The sequence below is a fragment of the Mixophyes fleayi genome, chromosome 7 (genome assembly GCF_038048845.1).
Source record: "Mixophyes fleayi isolate aMixFle1 chromosome 7, aMixFle1.hap1, whole genome shotgun sequence".
In the NCBI taxonomy this organism is placed as follows: domain Eukaryota; kingdom Metazoa; phylum Chordata; class Amphibia; order Anura; family Limnodynastidae; genus Mixophyes; species Mixophyes fleayi.
This window is the reverse complement of record NC_134408.1, coordinates 130,264,415-130,287,027: the sequence shown is the minus strand read 5'-3', so window position 1 is coordinate 130,287,027 and position 22,613 is coordinate 130,264,415. Positions and strand designations below refer to the sequence as shown.

The following is a 22,613-nucleotide window of genomic DNA, read 5'->3' as shown; positions in this document are numbered from 1 at the left end:
TGGTGTGTAATGAGTAGTGCTGGGGAACAGCTCCAATTCCCAAGTGAGAGGCATGTAATGGAACTAACTATGTATTGTCCACCTCATAGAGTAGATTTGATTCCAGACTATTTGCCCATCTGTGTTTGTTTATTGCTTAGTAGTGAAGGGCCTTCCATTAACTGCAGCCTGATTGAACATAGGCCATGTAACCAGGAAGAACAGAAATCTTTTTCCGCTGAATACTGATACAATCCATTTCTTTTACCATTTACAGAGCAGCATTTTTAACTAGATGCTGCATTACGATGGAACTGTCCACATTGTCTCAGACATGCCAACTTCTTTTTTTTTCTTTTGCAGTGGAATTGTAGTGAATGACTTGCTGCGGTGTATGAAACGCACCACCACACTAAGGGGTTAATTCCGTTGCATCTCCCATATGGGTAAGTGAACATGCCAAAACTGCTACATGTAATGACGTGGACACTACATAACTAATCGCCAAATGCATTATTATGATGCCCAAGCATGCAGCTGAATTTTTTTATTAACATGTTATTACAAAAATGGTATATATATATATATATATATATATATATATATACAGTGCTTTTTTGTAAGAACAAAGGTGCTGGAACTCACATCACGTAGCCAATCACTGTGTACACACTCACACACGTCAATTGTGTATCGAAACATAACGGTTGCTGTCCGCAATAAACACTCAGCGCGCGACCACACGACCAATCACAAGCTGAGCAGCGCCACAAGCAAAGCAGCGCCATCACAACCAGCGCGGACGAAGCACGCATGCATCGGACTCGACACACAGGCAGCCCGCATGCACCGTTTTAATGATTTTGCCGCCAACCTGCTACGCTCGACAGGGCGATTCAAGTTCACGTAGACCAAACATCAAATGTTCAAAAGTTACTTTTAAAACTTTCAAAATCCGTCGAAAAATGGTTGAGTTTTCTGGCAAAAAAAGCACTGTATATAAATATATATATATATATATATATATATATATATATATATATATATATATATATATATCTGACATGCAAGTTTTGCTGTGAAAGAGATGTAAGTATTGCAGTATAAAGGAGAACACATAGTGCCAATGCTACCGTGATAGTTATTTATTGTAGCTAATACGTTTTGTATAATACAACATGAAAACAATATGACATGACATTTAACATTTTACTTGCATAACATCTCAATTGCCACTGCATACCTTTGTAAACAAAGACTATCGTAAATCCATTTAGACATACAACAAAGCACCATGCAGTTGTGTACTTGACCTGATAAGCGAAATACAAACTTTTTCATAGTGTTTTTACTTTTGGTGTCACAGAGAATTTTGATGTTTTGTATTAGATATAAAGCAGGCCCCCTACTAAGGTATATCTTGCGTGTTATTTCATTTGTTTGGCTTCTCTTTATCTATTTTTATCGCTTAGATGAATATGTTCAGAACATATTTAAGGACACATTTGTGCAGAAATTCTGAACATTCTAAACGGTTCACAAACTTACTAGCGCTACAATAATTACTTTTACAAAATGTCATCTTAATGTAAGAGCAGCTAGCATCTGAATAGGCATCTGCATTATTATTATAATTTATTTATATAGCGCCAATCATATTATGCAGCGCTGTAGAAAGAATAATCATTCACGTCAGTCCCTGCCTCATTGGAGCTAATACTTTAAATTCCCTGACACACATACGCACTCTCCATGGTCCATCTTGTTAGAAGCCAATTAACCTATCAGTATATTTTTGGACTGTGGGAGGAAACTCCCAGAGTAAATGCCGGCAAACATAGGGAGAACCTACAAACTTCACACAAACAGGTTCTAAGTCATGACCCCAGTGGTGTGAGGCAGCAATTCTAGCCAATGTGCCACTGTGCTGACTGTTTGAGTTTCCACTGACACTTTGGCTTCTCCTCAGCCCTAGAGAGTCTGGGGTAGATAAAGATGAAAATTCTTAGATCAAATAAATATAAAAATGTTTATTTTACACCTCAAATGAACTCATAATTACTAGACCCTTATCATAATGCATTATATTTATTAGAATACTGTTATGCTTTACTGTATGAATAATGTTTACCAATTGTGGGCTGAAATCAATTACCATGCCCCACCCACAAAACAAAATCTTAAGATTGGGAGTGCCCATCAATCCATTTGGCAGATAACTGTTGTCCACCTATATAAAGTGCCAAATGGCCTGATCCAATATGGTCAGGGTCACCCAGAGTATACTCCGCCCCCTGGTGCAGCCGCTTCATGTGGCACCCCCAAAGCTGTGCGCATATCCTTGACAGACGTGACTATGTGCCTCCTTCCCACCGACTGTTGCACACAACTTCAACCAACACCGATGCTCCTAGGAGGGGTGTGACTGCGATACCAATAGTCTTTTATGTGTCTCAACACCCTGGTTCATTCTTACAACCCCATAACCCTCTTGGCGCCCCTGAGTATAGTCACCCATTGGTTGTTGCTCATGCTTGTATATGGCCAACTTTAGTCACTCAGGTGGATAAATCACCATTCTATAAAAAAAATGTATTTAGAATTTTATCCCTTCACTGCTAAGAGCAAAATTGAGCTGAAATAAGTTTAGTTAAACATCAGATCTACCTAATTCTTCACTGTGCCTCCAACGTGATCAAAATAACTGGAATGTTTTAAAGGAAAAAAAGAAGATTTCCATGGCTGCGTGAAACATTTTAAGGGTTAAACATCAGGAAAATATTAGATACTAATTAAATGGTAGATAACAGTTAACCGTGCTTGTATTATGTCAATATGTAGTGTATTAAAAAATACAAAATATAAAAGAAGTTGATAAAAGAATAAAAATAATTTTTCGGTATCCATACAGATTATTCTGCATCTGTGTGTGAGATGCAAGTGTGTGACCACTTTGGGGACCTTCTGCAGTAAGTTACAGTGATGGAGTATGACAGTCAGAATAGGACAGGCTATTAGCTAGACCTCAACTCTATTACACTGCTATGCGTGGTGACACAGAATCAGGAGACTCAAGGATGCCAGGTCAAAGGTAACACAACATTACATTAATCTGTGCGGCTGGTAGAGACCACTCGCTTGGCCTCTAAATAAACTGCAACATTCATTGTTTAATTAGGGAAAACACGGTGAGAAGTCTGAAATTAGGAGCTTATTAAAAGAAATACATGACATTTGCAGCATTTTAAACGCCTTTTTTTTCCCGTCATCTGTCTAAACTCGTCCAGGAAACCGTGAATACGCTTTGGTATACTCATTTTGATGGATAAATGAATATATGGGTAAAATTAAAGTAACCCCTATCAAACAATACTTTTTACAGCAAGATATTTTTTCAAACATTATCTGATTTGATACTTCCTTTCTCAAATGTGATGTCACCAAGCCCACTTCTGAGTGCAGTGCATTGTAGATCAGATGACGCGACTCTTGTAACGATCAATCACAAGCTGAGCAGCGCCACAAGCCAAACAGTGCCAACTAGCACGAATTTTCCGCCGACCTGCTACTCTCGACAGGGCCATTCAAGTCCACGTTGACCAAACATCAACTGTTCAAAAGTTACTTTTAAAACTTGGAAAATCCGTCGAAAAAAAAAGGTGCCGGAACTTAGTTCCGGTGAGTTCTATTAAAAAAAAACAACGTATATAACTAAATCATGATGTAAACAAAAATAAAAACGAAGGGCCTGATTTATTAAGAAAAGTAAAGTAAAAAAATTTGTAACTTTGAACCTTGGCAAAACCATGTGGCATTGGAGGGGGAGGGGGGGTAAATTTAAAATGTGAGGACAGATTTATAATTGGGGTAGGGCATGTCCTCGATCCACTTTTAATGTCAGTGTAAAAATAAAGCTATCAAGTTTTTCCGTCCTACATGAAAGAACAGCCAGTGTTTTTCTCATGTGCAAAACAATAAACTCATTTGCACCCCCTGCAATGCAACATGGTTGTCACAAATTGGGATCTTAGCCGCACTTACCCCATCCGCCGCTGTCATATCACGGCTACCTGGTTCCTTTCTGGTCGTCTGCAACATTCCCATTCTCCACACCTCCATTTGTAAACAAACACACACTGTTTGTTCTGCTGCATGGGCGCCGCCATCTTGGATGCAGTCAGGTGATCATTCCAGACCAACCAGATTCAGCAGCTGTGATCACATGAACTGATCAGCCAATAGTTGTTTGGGACACCCTATTTAAACCTGCTGCTGTGATCTGTTCATTGCCAGAACAACACACTCCTCTCCAGAGGATAGTTCTTGGCTCCAGTGTTCCTGACTGCATTACAAGTGCACTGTTCCTGTCAACATTTCCAGACTGCTCATTCCCCTGCTATATTCTACAATCATCAAGAACATGAGCAGGAAGATCATCCAGGCTGCTAGGTTCTGTTATAGTCCTGCTCCAGCTAGTCCCAAGGGTCCCGAATCGGATCAAGAAATACAGACGACCGTGACAATGGTTTTGCCAAGGTTCAAAGTTACTCATTTTCTTGCTTTACTTCCCTTAATGAATCAGGCCCAAGGTGTTCGTTAGACTTTACGGAGTTGATTACATTTACATACATTTACAAGTGTCCTGATTTAGTCGGGATAGTCCCGATAGGGACAGCTTTGTCCTGCGAGTCCAAAATTTGTAAGGTATCTTCTGTTCAATGCTGTTAAGGATTTTTTTTATAAATATTTACCTATAAAACTTACCTTTGTATGTTGTTATTAAAACAAGGGTGAATATTTGACCTTGTAATCATGGGAGGGAGAATTTTTTTTTAGTAATGCTAGTTTACAAGGCTATTTGTATTTTGGGTTTAAAGGTGCAATAGCTCTGCATGTTTTACACTGGGATTACAACTTCATGGCAAACATTTTCAGTTCTGGTTAGCTCATACTTGCCTACTTGGAGAGTAGGTTCAAAGTTCAAGTGTGAGTGATGTGGCACTGCCATCTGAGTCATCACAACCCCACCTCCCACTGCACAACGTCACAATCCACAGAATCATTCAGCAGGGGGGGGCCATAATAATGCAAATTATGTCAACAAGGCCCTGCCCACTTCCCAAGAAAGAGAAGCGGGAGTCGGGAGTCTCCCAAATGTTCAGGGAACATAGGCAATTATGAGATAGGTCCTGACATTTTTATTTATATATTTGTGAATGTTTTTTTTATGTTAGCTTCATTTAGGTCTTTGAAAGCTGTTGCTACAACCAAAACCTTTTTCTTGAAGTGACTTTTTATATGATTTGGAGCTTTAAGATTGTCTATTGATTTTAAATAAATGGAAGGAGATAATTTGGAGATTTAGGGCTAGATTTACTAAGCTGCGGGTTTGAAAAAGTGGAGATGTTGCCTATAGCAACCAATCAGATTATAGCTGTCATTTTGTAGAAGGTACTAAAGAAATGAAAGCTAGAATCTGATTGGTTGCCATAGGCAACATCCCCACTTTTTCAAACCCACAGTTTAGTAAATCTAGCTCTTAGAGATTCTGAACAAAGTCATATAACGGAATGTGGTTAAAGTGATTCATTCATAGTTTACAAAAGCAGCCACAGTTAAGAGTATAGATGTATGAAACAAGATATTTATATTGGACATTATCAACTACGAATTCCAAAACTCTTAAAATTTGAGTGCACATTTGGGCACGTCTGGATTTTGCTCTGATTCAGAGATTCAAATCAGTGAATTGTGATTTGCCTTGACCAATTTTCATTTCAGTCATATTAGGTTAACCTTGTCCCCAAAAAAGAGGTCTACATCTAGGATAAAAGTAAGAATTCAAGAATGCATGGTATAAAGACATTTCTATTGTCAACAAAAATAATGTAAACAACCTAAGTGTTCAAAACAACATATCTCAAGAGGACTCTGTTGAAAAATTAAACAGTTATGACAAGAAAATTGTAGTTGCAGTTTAATATTTTATGGAACCTCATATCTACTTGTCACAGATTGTTTTTTTCATCTATATCAAAGTAATTTTACATTTACAATGATACAGGTTTTTTTTGACATAGTAACTTATTTTTCTTGTGAATCTTACCTCTTTGTGTGTGTATGTCTGCGTGTTTGTGGTTGTGTGTGTGTGTGTGTGGGGGGGGGGGGGATTTAAGGGGTCACCATTATTGATTCAGGTAAGCGTACCCACATGTTTGTGGGATTACTGACCATGCATTTTGGTTGCAATTCCACCTGAAGGACACAAAATATATGGCCAGTGGTCAAACTTCTGCCAGTGATCCAACATGTCACAACAAAGTGGAAAATACTGTAAGTTTAGTTATGGTTCCACCATTCTCTGTCCATAAGAATTGAGAGGCTGTTCATACTCTTCTGCGTTATTGCCATCAAATATATTTTTTGGGGCTGCTATTTCCTTGGGAGGAAGTTTTGCTGACAGTTTGCTGAATTTCATTATTGCATTCCCAATCACTGATATCAGATTGATGTGAAGACCCTGACGTATTTTTCCTCAGACGTATTTCCTGTTCTTGTATGAACGCAGAGGTTGTGTGTGCGTTTCTTGGGAATGAGCAGGCATTGGCTCCCTTTCAGATGCGGCCACAAGTGTGCCTAATTTTTACCTGTAGCTTTTTAAAGAATATTATGGTTGATATTACAATGAATTTTCCTGTGTATTATTACACCATGATAACTAGAGTCAACTAAACACAATGGGCCTGATTCATTAAGGAACGGAAATGCCGATACGTACCGTATTTTGCATAAAATTGCGTAAAATCCTTCTGCGCACGGCCAGTAACGGACCATATGCCAGTGAACACAGCAATGTACAATTCATCTTCAAAGGGAAAGGACCCTTACTACAGCCTATGATTTCATGGGTGGAATGGGGAGGGGAATGGGTATATGCACATAGTCAATGTAAGGGCATGTCAAGCTTAGGTGCACACATAGGCATCCAACTCAAGCTTTGGGCATCTCAAAGGTACATGTTTTTCTGTTGTTTCACTAGCAACTGCTACAGGTCGAGTATAAGTGCTGATTACTATTGATGACAGTCGCTATGCATGCTAGAACATGTGTTTGAATGGATCAGGCTCAATTGTAAAATGCATTTTATGTGCAGAACACATTTTATAACATCCTAATAAATATATTATAAAACATATGTTTGTTTCGTCATTAATGACTATGGGCCTGATTCATTAAGGAAAGCTAAGCAAAAAATTTTGTAAGTTTTCTTACTTAAGTGTTCTGGACAAAACCATGTTACAATGCAAGGGGTGCAAATGAGTTATTATTTTGCACATAAGGAAAATGCTGGCAGTTTTTCATGTAGCACACAAATACTTGATAGTTTATTTGTACACTGACATTTAAAGTTGATCTAGGTCTGGACATGCCTTATCCCAACTATAAATCTGCAATCAAATTTTAAATTTATCCCCCCTCCAATGCAACATGGTTTTCCTTACTTGCTTAACTTATTATAATGAATCAGGCCCTATATTATTAACAGGTGAGATTAATTAAAAAAAATTTCTATGCTTTCTTTTGGGATTTTATATTCCACATTTGTTTTGGACGTATCCTGCAGTGTATTGTTTGTCAGAGCAGAGCGCACCTAGACCCGTATTCAACAACAGATGTATGTTTGGATCCGCCCCTTGTTGAATATGGACGTGTGTAAGACAGATTTACGCGCATTTAAAAAAAAAAATGCAAACTATGTTCATATTGTGTACCTTAATGAATTAAATATATTTCCTGCTTGTTTTTATATCTACAACACTAATACTTCTAATGACGACTACTGAAAAAAAACAAAAATTACGCCAATGTGTTGTAAAAAATTAATTTGGAGAGATGACAATGAATTGCCAGTGTGTTCCTCAGCCCAGAGAGCAAATGGCTCTGATGAGAAGAACAGAAAACATTTCTGCATTGTTGATTGGTGTGTTAGGTTGTGTAAAAAAGAAAGGTAAAGGCTACATCAGGAAGGCAATGCTGTGACTCTTCGAGCCATTTTGGAATTTGATCGAATCGGCAGGATTCAACAGTAGTCTGGGCTACTTATACAGAGAGTATCCGCAGATGTGTCCCCTGGTGTAATTCAGAAACAATGACTGTCACAGGGGCTAGCTCCTTTATACAGCTATAGACATATGACATCTGCTGATGTCCACTGATAGCCTTTTTTTTTATGTTCCATGTACCATAAATAGCCTTATATTCCACTCAGCGTTATCAATTTGCCAGTATTGGGCACACCAGAACCTTTAAAGGGGCAACAACTCCTTTGGATCCATCATACACGCGCGTGTGGTTCAACCCCTATTGATAACGCTATGGTATGAGAAGTGAGAAGAGATTCTCTTGCGTGTGTGATGATGTAAGTGTTCATGGGTCAATGTTGGTGCAATGAAGCCATGGTGCACATAGGAAGTCACAGGGTGCTGGAAGTGGTGGGCTTACTATTACTCTTACACTCCTGGATAGCAAGCAAAGCCCCGTGCTCTCTATCACCAATACCACCATGGATGAACATGATCACCCTGCCTGCCGTGTGCATATGATCACCCTGCCTGCCGTGTGCACATGATCAGCCTCCATGCCGTGTGCACATGATCAGCCTCCCTGTTGTGTGCACATGCTCACACCGGTTGCCAGGTGCACAAGCTCACCTTGGCTGCCGGGTGCACAAGCTCACCTTGGCTGCTGTGTGCACATGCTCACCCTGCCTGCCGTGTGCACATGCTCACCCTGCCTGCCGTGTGCACATGCTCACCCTGCCTGCCGTGTGCACATGCTCACCCTGCCTGCCGTGTCCAGATGCTCACCCTGCCTGCCGTGTGCACATGCTCACCCTGCCTGCCGTGTCCAGATGCTCACCCTGCCTGCCGTGTCCACATGCTCACCCTGCCTGCCGTGTCCACATGCTCACCCTGCCTGCCGTGTCCACATGCTCACCCTGCCTGCCGTGTCCACATGCTCACCCTGCCTGCCGTGTCCACATGCTCACCCTGCCTGCCGTGTCCACATGCTCACCCTGCCTGCCGTGTCCACATGCTCACCCTGCCTGCCGTGTCCACATGCTCACCCTGCCTGCCGTGTCCACATGCTCACCCTGCCTGCCGTGTCCACATGCTCATCCTGCCTGCCGTGTCCACATGCTCATCCTGCCTGCCGTGTGCACATGCTCATCCTGCCTGCCGTGTCCACATGCTCATCCTGCCTGCCGTGTCCACATGCTCACCCTGCCTGCCGTGTCCACATGCTCACCCTGCCTGCCGTGTCCACATGCTAACCCTGCCTGCCGTGTCCACATGCTAACCCTGCCTGCCGTGTCCACATGCTCACCCTGCCTGCCGTGTCCACATGCTCACCCTGCCTGCCGTGTCCACATGCTCACCCTGCCTGCCGTGTCCACATGCTCACCCTGCCTGCCGTGTCCACATGCTCACCCTGCCTGCCGTGTCCACATGCTCACCCTGCCTGCCGTGTCCACATGCTCACCCTGCCTGCCGTGTCCACATGCTCACCCTGCCTGCCGTGTCCACATGCTCACCCTGCCTGCCGTGTCCACATGCTCATCCTGCCTGCCGTGCCCACATGCTCATCCTGCCTGCCGTGCCCACATGCTCATCCTGCCTGCCGTGTGCACATGCTCACCCTGCCTGCTGTGTGCACATGCTCATCCTGCCTGCTGTGTCCACATGCTCATCCTGCCTGCTGTGTGCACAAAGGGTAACTGCTAAAAACTTCTACCTGTAAAGGAACATCCATTATACCATGGCATGTGATATATATACATTTCCTGAGATCACTATGGTCATGGAATTGATTAATCTTATTATAATATAAATTATAATAATAATTATTATTATAAATATATTTCCAGATATAGAAGATTAATCCAAACAAATGGCAATAGTTACACAGTGCACTTGTCTGCATGCGGCCAGCTATAGGGATAAGGGTCACAGTAATCATTTTATATGGAAGAAAAAATAAATTATGTTAACGTTCTTGTGCCTCAGCACTTATTAAAACACATATACAAATAAATTCTATATTAATTGCATTACTTGTAAGTTCACTCCATAAAGTTGCATTACTAACATAAACAGCATTAGAAAATATATGTACCTGACAATAAATCTTTGCATGTAAAACATTCTGCCTAGCATATTTAGTAAGAAGCTCGACTTATTTTAAAGTACTAGCCCCAAGTGGGGATTTATTTTCTTTTAATATCTTTTATTGTTATTTTTATTTTCGTTTTAAGTACTGAATTTCTGTGTGAGGAGGAATCTAGCAAGCAATGCCGAATATAATATAAAAAGTTAGTTTTGGGTGGAGATGACGGAGATAACCTAAAAAAAACTCTCTCTCTCTCTATATCTATATCTATATATATATATATATATATATATATATATATACTCCCCTACAATCACCCACAATGTGCCATTTTCCAAATGCACAGTGTTTCCGATGACTTTAGTGGCACCAAAGATGTTTTACTGTTACCGATCGGTCTGTTGCCGTTATTGTCGCTTCTACCCTGTGAACGTTCAAGTTGTATTCATGTAAATTAGTTGCTCATGGGGGAAGGATATTGGCACCAGCTTGGCCTATTTTCAATGGGGCCAGTTGATGACAGCAGATAAACAATGGTATCGGAAACATTAGTGTATCCAGCGGTTCCAAACAGTGCACCCTAAGTACGTATAATTGTCTTTTTAACGTATCTCCTCGAAATTAATGCACAACTAATTTTAGTCAATGGTTTAGGAGATTTTACACTTTTGAAAGGGGGTTACCCTCTTCTTCACCTAGACCAGTTCCTTGGCGGTGGCAGGGATGGAACATTGAAAGAAAACATTTGTTGTACCGATGTTTTAAATATTGGGTACAAAACACTATTTAGTTCTAAACATTGGTCCTAAAACCGATGTGAAATGATGTAAACTGAAGTTTCTGTTATTTTGTAAGCAAACTGGACACTCAAGCATATAATACACTAATAGACTTCTGAAATCATCCTTACTGTTATCTAAATGTAGGCTTACAGGGTGTGTGTGTGTGTGTATATATATATATATATATATATATATATATATATATATACACATATAAACACACACACACACACACACAGATGGTGCAGAAATGATAAAGATTTATGCATCTTTTAGCTGTAAAACATGTTTTTCGGATAAAGCAAACCTATTATTGAAGAGAAATAAAGCATTAACTAGTAAAACTTTCATGAAGCAGCTCACTGGCTGCTCATTTACCAATAGCTGCCAGCCAGTCTGCCCCCCTGACCAAGGTGCTGCTGGCGATTGACTGACTGTCTGCTGTGTGTGTGACACAGTCACACACACAGCAGACAGCACAGCAACCAGTGGCTCACTGCGAGCAGCACCAGTTACAGTGAGCTAGGGGTGGGGCTGTGCTTTGTGCTGCTGCTGATTGGCTAACCAATCCGATGGTTCCGATGAAATATCAAATGATTCCCATCCCTAGGTGGTGGGCCCTTTACTGAAGAACTTCCTAAGCCCTGTAGGAGAGGCACAGGAGAGAAAAGGTATCCGATGCACTGGCTCCTGATTGGTCAAGCATTATGGCCATTCCAGTCTTGAAAACAACTTTAAGTAGTGGTTAAATTGAATACATAACCTTAATGTCAAACCATTAATCAAACAAATTCCCAACCTTGCATTATTTTTGCATCTGATAAAATTGTGTAATCAAAATGATTTTGTAAAAGTCAAGGTTTAATGTACTTATATACGTCATAAAAATGTTTAAAATAATGCACATGTAATTTAAATGGCCTCATTTATTTCCATTAAAGTGTTTTATGTGCATGTAACAGCTTTCTCTCATATACTATTTAAGTATATATAAACATGTACATCCATTTTATATTTCCTTGTGAGATGTTTGCAATTTAATAATAATACAAGGAAAAATATGTGATCATGGTCCTCATTTTCTATATAGATCTGTCAGAATAGAAACCCATAGCGGAGAACTGATCAATAAATATTTCAATAGCAGTGTTTAAAGACGGGCAAATCTGCTGTGAATGGATCTGTGGATAATTCAGCTGCTTGACTCAATTGTTTAGATTTTCTTGTGAAACAACAAATTATGGCAAACTAGCAACATAGGCTAGGATTTGTAGGAATGTACTGAAGCCTGAAACTAAGGCGTCAGAATTACAAGGGTGGCAGACAGCAGCTTATATTATTGCTATAGCGTCATTTTTTTTATTATTATGGCAGCGTAAAATATTAATGTTTATTTTTAACTTTTTATATACATATAGGGGTTTGTTATTTGGGTGCAGAATAACGGGAGTGTTGCAATCAGAACTGGCCTCAAATGTCAACAAGTTATTTTTGGTCCTGTATAAGGACCATGTGACTGCAGAGAATTGTTAGGACTTTGCAGAATTGTGATATTCAAATAAAATAATACTCAAAACAGCTCATTTATCTTTACAAACTCTTTCCCCTTTTTTTATTTTATCAAAAATGTTGCACGACTGGCTTGCAAGATATGATTGAGACACTTTAAAAGGGTTTCCACCTTTAGAATCCCAATTAAGATAGCCTGTTGAAAATAGAACCCCATTTTCTAACTGAAGCCAGATGTCAGATTGCTCTACAACAATGGCTCACAGCACTGGATACTTGATTGGTCCAGCCCTCTTCAAAACAGCTCCATTGTTCTCTATGGGCTGTAGTACTTGAATATTTATTTTTTCTTTATTAAAAATAGGTAGGTTGCAGGCTGATCAGGTTTCAGGTAACGGGATTACCGGGGGTCTCCCCTATTTGGCAGCAATTTATATTGAGGGTGGCTGTCTAAAAATACACAAACTCTTCTATAAGAACTTTTTACAAAATTCACAGATTTTTCTTCTTCTTCTTCTTCTTCTTCTTCTTCTTCTTCTTCTTCTTCTTCTTCTTCTTCTTATTATTATTATTATTATTATTATTATTGTTATTGCTCTTATTTATTTATTTTTTACAAAACAGTTTATTAAATTCATAAAGTCATGTATAAAATGAGTGGAAATTATTTTCTCTCTTTTATCCTGTGTATTATAGATATTGTTACTAATTCAGACTTCTTCACTGCTGACCTCGCTACGTACAGTTGACTAATACAACATAAAATGCATTTTTATTCTTGCAGTGTATTGCAAAAAAATTCACATAAATTATCTGGGCACAAAAATGCCCAATGAAATCCAGAAATGGAATGTGACACAGACGATGCTAGAAAACATTAACCACCAGACCGCAGGACAAAGTTACTCTGTCTTTTAACTTCCTTAGTTACTATAGAGCTATTTTCCAAGAACACATTTGTAACAAAGAATTTTTTTGGCTCTGAAAGTGAGGGCTAGACTGACGCCATGGGCCTTTCCTCACCCTAAGAGTCCTTTGTTTTGTGCCAAAAGAATCACTCCATTCATTATCCCCACAGATGCTTGGCCTCTAGGCATAAAGATTCGGTAAAAACAACAAGTAGCTAAGTTCCCCACCAGCCTAGGCTATCATTATCTACACAAGAGATGATGAGTTTGTAATGAAGTTGACGAGGCTTATTCAGACACTCGCAGATTGGCAAGAGGATAAAAAGTGTCTTCAATTTTCGTGTTGTCTGATGTTGAAGTTAGCTGTCATCCGTCACTATATTAGTCGCACTTTAAGGAAGGGCTTTGGAGAAAGGGTCAGGACAAAGCTACTGTACAGTGATATTTCACAGCCAGAGGAAAAATAAATAAATAAAGAAGCATAAATGTGCTCTGTAATTTAAATCAGGATGCTGCTGTTGGAAACCTCTGCTGATTTCACTTGAGGAATTACCACAGTGCACTGAGCTTCTTGACATCAGCCTACGGAACATATAAGAAGTCCACAGAACTTGCTCTTGTAATTGGGATGAATGTGGTGATTATAGTGAATGGCTCTTCTGAAATCCAGCAGAATAAAGACTTCAGTCTTCACAGAGTGTACATTAGATTATATGTTTTTTATGCTTTAGTAATTCAATTGCAAAACTGGCTAAACACCAAGAAATTTTAATTGGAAACACTTCACACTTGTGAAATACAAATTGCCTTTGTGGCTTCTGTTGTTCTCCTCCTATGAAGAGAAGAGAATCCTTGCTAGGGATTAAGTCATTCTGATGTGGTATTGGATCAAAAACAAAATAAATAAAAAAATAAAAAAAAGCATTAAGTATCATAAATGTGATCAAAAACCCAAAAAAAACCATACTTTAAATTTTTATTTTTTTTTAAATTAAAAATAATGCGTATGTAAAATATATTTTTGATAACCCCTTACTGTAAAGTGAATAGGATACTAGAAGTTACAGTGATATCATTAAATGTAAATTCAAACATAAATAAAAGGTTCTCTGTCCAGAGCAAAATAACTCCCATTGTTTATTAAACATTTAATGAAAAGTAAAGCGGAAATAAATTCAGTTCATAAATAGAAACTGTATCCCTTTATATTGAGTAAGAAAGCAGTAACACTATAGAAAGACTAAAAGGACATTTTATAAATCATTGAAAAATGTGCACACAGCAAAATGAAACAAAAACTAAACTAAATAAAAATAATTTAAACAATAAAAAAAGGACGGATGCAACATACGGGCAATAAACGCCAATATTGTCTTTACTCACTGTTCATTTTTTTACCTGTTTAGGTCTCTTTGACTCAGCAAATGTATAACGCATTGCTGGAATGAAAATAAAGACATTGGACAAAGGCTTCTCTGAAGATCCAGAATCCTGATGCCGATTATCGATCAGATGATTAAGGCAGATGAAGAGGTTTTTTGAAAGTGAAGGTTGTGTGATTGTGTATCTCCAGTTTGCCCCAAAAGGGGTTGAGAAATCAATACTCTCAATCACAGTGGAAAGCATTTCTCTGTCAGTCACACTGACTGAAATGATTAGAATTGAGTCATAAGACAATGAATTACTCCAGTCTTGCTTCCTATCCTTTTTTTATACGGCATATAGATCCTAATGAACTCTTCTAGCTAACTGACTACAGGCGGTTTTACAGCTTGTAAGTACATCAGTATTCTGTCTGATATTCTGAAAGCGCATTGTGGGTTTTTTTTCCTGTTTAATGCATCAGAAGCTAACATGCTTATTAGTGATAATCTCAATTTATCACTCCACATCTGTAAACCAGTTAAAGCTGAATTCACAGAGAACGCTTTAAAATAAATTGATAAATCTGCGTTAAGAAAATACAATAAGTTTGTGTATGGAGAATACGATTGCATGCAGAAAAAACGGTTGTCAACTATTCCCCTAAATGACCAAAGGTACTTTGTTCCTTGATGACCCAACTAATTTTCAGAAACTTGTAATTGATTTCATTTACCTAAATATATTTTATATGGTTTTACTTATGAAAGATATATATTTGTCAGGGTCACAACTGGGGCTGTGTGAGAGGGACAGCTGCCCAGGGTGCAGGGAATGAATATTTGATATTAATTTGGTTACAATTCAGGTTTTGGGGACATCACACTTTACAAAGCATTGTACATTCTACATGGGCTTACACTTACATTACCCCTTTAACAGCAGCAATAACAGCGTCGCTGATGTAATGACATCATCAAGTCGCGGCGGATTCTTGCTTCATCGGGATTGGTTCCAGTCACTTCACTCTACAGTCGTCATCGATCCTCGTCGGAAAGGAGCCCTTCGGTGTCATCATGTTGGGGTAAGTGTTGTCGAATTAATCAGCGTCATTATTCCGTACCCCACCCAACTTGGCTGCACCTCACAGGATTTTCACTGGCTTCTCTGTGCTCGTCACTGAAGAATCTTAGAACTCATGTTTGCTCATACTGACACTCAATGCCACTCAATGGTTAGCATGACCTCTCATCCCACTAATTATCTGGTTTTTTATTGACATATAGGGCTTCATTTTGGTAGCATAGTTGAATAAATGTATTTTTATTTCATGGGCACTATATTAATATTTTTCTTATTATTACAATGTATCTATATACCTCTAGTATACCTCTATACATCAGTGACACAGTGACAATGCACTTCCATATCACTTTTGCGTTGTTTAGAGCAGTGTTTCTTAAACGTGGTCCTCAGCACCACTAACAGTGCATGTTTTCCATATCTCCTTGCTTTAGCACAGGTGTATTCATTACTGACTGACACATTGAAACAGATCCACAGGTGGCATAATTATTTCCCTTGTCATCTGGAAAACCTGCACTGTTAGGGGTCCTGAGGACTGGGTTTGAGAAACACTGGTTTAGAGGATCCAGGGTCATTCAGCATTGTAATCTCATCTCTTCAAGCGGCATGGAGACATCTGAAGGAAGTACCACTGGGAGTTTGGGGGTCATTTAGCAGGTATTAAGCCAACCACATGATGGCTGTCCCCTGGGGCTAGATTTACTAAACTGCAGGTTTGAAAAAGTGGAGATGTTGCCTATAGCAACCAACCACATTCTAGTTATCATTTATTTAGTACATTCTACAAACTGACAGCTAGAATCTGGTTGCTATAGGCAACATCTCCACCTTTTCAACCCCACAGTTTAGTAAATATACCTCCAGGAATGTGCAGTCCTTCATGTGCTTCTCCTACTTCTGAACTGCACCCAGGGCTGTAACAAAGTTTAGTTCCAACGTTGATAAAGAATGTCACATGCCAATAGGAAATAGCAGACTGGAACTTTCCATACAAAATCACTTCCCCCGAGGCAGATCTAACTACTCTCCATCCCATATTATTACAGATCTATACCATCTGCTTTTCTTTTTCTTTGCAGTTTTCTATAGCTGGATATTCTAACCAAGGTTCCTTTTAAGCTGTGCAATCAGGAAAGGAAAGAGTTAAGATGTCAGTCACTGACTCCTCACTGATGGTCTGTATTCGCAATCAGCTGAATATTCCCTAGAAAGTTAAATTTTTAACACTTATTTTGAGATTGCTCTACTTAGAAGAAACAGTCTTACCAACTCTGGATAAACATACATTTATCATTCATATTTTTGCAATAATAAAACATATATCACGTAATGTCAAGTATATACATGTTCCATCAGGATGCAATGATGGCATGAAGATTTTTATTCTTTGAAGACTAAAATGAATACTTTTGGTTCTGGAGTCTATATCATTATCAACATTTATCAAGATTTATTTATATAGCGCCAGCAAATTCCGTAGCGCTAGTCTATTCTATATCAGCGTCTGACCTTCGGTACTCTTATAACTGGGAGATATATAGTAGTTTGATATACAGGGGTTATATTCCTGGAATTAAGAAAATTGTATTTTTCATATTTTGACTTGTAGGAGCCAAATAACATAAAATTATTGTTAATCAGAAGTGATTTCAAAATCAACTGTAATCTGTAGTAAAAAAAATATCTTTCCTAAACAAAACAGATGAAAAAGAGAGTTCTTCTGTTTGTAGCTGATGCATGGCATAAATGTGATAATTGTTCTACTCATTATGTTTGATGCCACACAGGCTTTTCCGAGCAGGGTGTTCTTCCAGCCCCTGAAGCACAGAGTTCTATTATTATTGTTTAATTATATAGTGCCACTATATTACACACAGTGCTATACTGGGAATAATCATCTATTTATATAGCGCCACTAATTCCGCAGCACTGTACAGAGAACTCACTCACATCAGTCCTTCCCCCATTGGAACTTACAGTCTAAATTCTCTAACCTACACAGACACTAGGGTCAATAGCAGCCAATTAAACTACTAGTATGTTTTTGGAGTGTGGCAGGAAACCGTAGCACCCAGAGGAAACCCACACAAACACAGGGAGAACGTACAGACCCCACACAGATAAGACCATGGTTGGGAATCAAACTCATGACCCCAGTGGTGTGAGGCAGAAGTGCTAACCACTAAGCCACTGTGCCGCCCATGAGAATATTTGTCATGCACATCAGTCCCTACCCCATGAGAACTTACAGTCTAAATCTCTTAACACACAAGCACACACACACACACACACACACACACTAGAGTCCATTTTAGTCAGCAGCCAATTAATCTACCATGCAGCAATGCTAACCAGTGTGCCACCCTGCTGCTATCTGTTAAATGGGAATCGCTGCAAAACTGCTAGATGTGGTCGGAAGTACTCGAGTTACCATTGCTATAATGTAGAATGCTCCGATTTATTTAGTAACAATTTTATTAGCAATTCACAAACAGATTTGCAATTTCACTGAATATCACAATGACATAATTGGAGAGTCATATTGTCTCTGCAAATTATAGTATTGAGTGATAGCAATGCATTTTAAGTTCAGAAAACTGGCACTATGGCATTTAAATTCATAAAGCTTATCGCCCAAGTCTTTACTTTTCAATACTGAATTGTTATCTTTGAAAATTAGACAATCCACTAAGATGAATAGGTAAAAGGCCACAACTGGTAATAGCAGCAAGTAGCTGCCCAGAGGCTGAATCCTTTCTTGTGGTTTGAAAACTGCCATTCTCAAACTTTGGCTTTAGGCTATGTATTCTGAACTTTGAAATAGTCTCTTGTGCTGTAGAAAACGTATCATTGTTTTCACGACCAAGTATTTAAATATTTGTGTTTATATGTATTTTGGGCACAGCATTCTATCTATCATATATCTGTTATCTAGCTATCTATCTATCTATCTATCTATCTATCTATCTATCTATCTATCTACCTATCTTTTATCTATCTATCTATCTATCTATCTATCTATCTTTTATCTATCTATCTGTCTATCTATCTGTCTGTCTATCTATCTGTCTATCTATCTATGTCATATTTCTCTATCTATTAATCTATCTCATATCTATCTATCTATCTATGTCATATTTCTCTATCAATCAATCTATCTCATATATATATATATATATATAATTATATATGACGGCTAGCTAGATAGATAGATATAAAGCTGCAAGTTATTAAGTCATCAATGAGTTGGATGTAACTGTCAACATTTTAAAAATAATTAGGAGCTAAGATGTCATCCAAATCCATGTCGTAGAGACCCAGAAAAGACTCCCTGTGTGAAACACCAATGGGAGGTCTAACTGGGACTCCAACCACTCCTAAAACATGGTCAGGACCCAACTGTACCACCTCACATTGGTTTCATCCCAATCGGTGCAGGGGTGTCCGAATGCAGGCTCAGAACAAACTCCCTGGGTCCAAGTGTACACCAACAGGAGGTCCGACTGGGACCCTAACCCCTAAAACTTGGCTAGGATCCAACAGGATCATTCCAATTGGTGCAGGGGTGTCCGAATGCTTAACCGGACAGACAAACAGACTAAATGATTTTTAGATACAAGATAACTATGGAGCTGATTATGTTTGCTAAAAGCCCTATATTATGCAAAGGACATGCAAAAATTGTATATTTTCGTTCATAGGCAGAGTCATACACACTCGACCTACTCTTTCCCTCCCGTTGCGCCAGTTGTAAGGAGCCGCAAGTGCCGAATACGTGTAATTCTACAAATCCATTTTATGTACAGTAGACGTTAATAACATCCTAATAAATGTATTTTATGTGTGAAAAATTAAAAAAACAAACTTTTTTTAATGTTTTGCCATTAATGACTATATTAGCAACAGATGAAATTAATTGAATATTCTTACTTAAATGTATGGGTATTCTGAATCTTTTTGGTTAAAATGCTGAATTACCAATTACCAAGGTTTACAGTGAAACGCTACTGTTGAGTTTACTATTTGGAACCTTCCTCTTTCTTCTTTTCTTCTTCTATCTTTGCTTTCATTTCACAACAGGTTTTGTTCAACTAAATTGATGGCATTATTGTCAGCTTGGCACAATATGATTTATTGCCATCTAAAACAATTGTGCATGTAGCTAAAACTGCTTACATAGTTGTCTGATCTTGCATGTATACACCTGTATCTGCAATGGGAGGCAAACTAAATATTTTAATGTATATATTTAGGATTGAAACTGGCAGCAGAAATGGTAGCAAATAAAATTGTCTCTGTTATACTCTTGATCTGAAGAGGAAAATGGTAAAATATATATCTATATACATTTAGGACCTGCAAATAATTTAAGACTTTAATAAAATATGTATGACATTAATGATTATGGTAGAATAACAGGCACCTGGCTAATGCTGCCAATATCACAATCTCACTAGGTCTCCGGAGAGGTGCCTACAAGCAATCAGAGTAGCACTGCCAACATTGGCTCTGTCCTTTGTTCCCTTATCTCTCACACATTTCCCAATAACAGGTTTTTGATGAGTAGTCAAATGGCAGTGGTACCAAACGTTAATATAAGCATCAAAATGCTACCCTATCACTACTGTATACTGAAATTGCAAATCACTTAAGTTTCTCAAAATATTTAAGCCAGTTTGGAAGAAAAAAAAAAAACATACAATTGTTTAGCCCTATTGTTCCTAGTTAGTTTACTAATGACTAATGATTCATATTGTATTTGTAATTTCTGACTTTTATTTTGAGTTTAATTTTTTATTAATCTCAATTTTGGTGCTATTTTTGCTTTAAAAAAAAAAAAAAAGGTGTTTCTTACTTCAGTCTGTGCAATCTTTATTTTTGAAAGCTTAACACACTACTAAGGCATCATGCAACATTTCATTGCAGCCTCACACTAAGCAATACAATCCCTTTCAGATCTGCACCAATTCACAAAGTACAAAATGGATGAACCCTTCCTCTTAGAGTTAACCCAGTGGAGATCGCATTAATCAGATTGCAAATAAATGTCATGCAATTACCAATCATTAAAATATGTCTTTATTCAACAGAGAGCAGTAAAAACTGTCATAATTATGTTCCAGGCAAAGAGCTATGAAAATGATCCATTTGCATCTGTCTGCCGGCAATATTCGGCTTTATCCAAACTCTAGTCAAGATTTTCAACTCACGCTAGAGATCTTTTGGTTACTCTTTAAAACAGACCTAGGGTGACTTTTCTTTTTCATTACGACCCTTTTCTAAATAAAGGTAGTACATCATGGTCAGGAAAAAAACATACATAACGTGATAGATAAAGCAGTATATAAACTATAAGACTGCATTTAATATGTTCCAGGTTAAAATGAAAGTTTTAGTAGCTGTTTTGAGACACAGCACAGTGGTCCGTGTGCAAAGGATGTTTAAATTAACTGTATTGTAGAAATGTACTGTCTTTTGTGTTTAAAAACTATGCATATTTTTACCATTGTTTATGAAATAATGGGTTGTGAATTATACAGGTTATTTTTTTATAATGATGTAATACTTCTCCTGTGCTGCTACCCACTTATAGAATTCCCTACCATACCTGATCAGACTCTCCCCCAGCCTTCAAACTTTAGACACTCTTTGAAAACCCATCTCTTTCTTAGCACTTACTTTATCCTTGCTGATACTACTAACACTAATTCAACCCCACAACTGTCCTAATCTCCACTTTGAGCCACACTCATTCCTCTTGTTTCAACTGTGCCCTCTTCCGCATAGAATATAAGCTCTCACATAAACATGGCCCCCCCACCCTACCCTTTGTTTTCATGACTGAATTTATTTTGTCTACCTTTTATGTCCCTATTTTATGTATGCCCTTTTTTTCCTCTACTGTACGGCACTGTGTAGCACTGTGGTGGCATTAAAAGCTACCTTAATATAGGAATTAAAGTGATTCTATCACAGACACACAGTGAAGGCAGCCATTTTGTGTAATGAACATTACACAAAATGGCTGTACATGAGGCTACATTCTCATGTAGTATTCATGAGAATGCAGCCTATGAATTCACTAACCAGTGCCTCATGAATATATGACATACATTGTTAATGTTACTCAGGCAATACCTCAGTGATGTCACAGGTTTCTAGTAAATTAATAGGCTGCATACTGGTCTAGCCCACAAAATGGATTATTCCACTATGTGTAAAATGACAGGCATACCTTAACAATAACTTCATAGTATTTTAATGAGTATAGGCTTGCGGTAGGAAGTGCACTTATCCACTGTGCTCTGTACTATGGCACTATATTTTGCTCACATGGTGCTCCTATTAAGCTTCTGCCTAGCAACGCAGTATGACTTGTGATACAATAAGGAGAGGTAAATATGAGGCACTTTTACTAACATAGCTAATTTTAGAAACTGCAGCGCTCAACCTCGGAACCTGTAGTATGTTAATAACATAGCATTCATTATAAGCGGAGAAACCCTTCAAGATATATTAATCTAAATTCATGTTAACACAAGTATCACATCTTTTCCCATCTGCTTTTGCCTCAAAGCAGTGTATTACTTTATCATACAAAAGTTAGACAAAACCACCCTTGTGTGTTTTGGTTTTGGTTTTGGATTTTTTAGAAAAAATCCTAAAATATGCTAAAGTCACATCATTTTGCTCTTTTTTTTGTTCCTACATTATTATTAACCTCAATAACACAAATTTCAAGTCATTTGCAGTCAATTTAGACCACCTCACAGATCACAATATTATTTCGGACAAATACTACAGTGACCTGGCTGGA

General features: G+C 38.3%; 1 long non-coding RNA gene across 1 annotated transcript; it reads left to right on the top strand.

Moving 5' to 3' along the window:
* Window positions 1-304: 304 nt before the first annotated feature.
* LOC142097072 (uncharacterized) lies at window positions 305-15,741 on the top strand. Its single transcript, XR_012678113.1, has 3 exons — window positions 305-425; window positions 14,755-14,898; window positions 15,653-15,741. It is a non-coding gene; the product is annotated as an uncharacterized LOC142097072 (long non-coding RNA).
* Window positions 15,742-22,613: the final 6,872 nt, after the last annotated feature.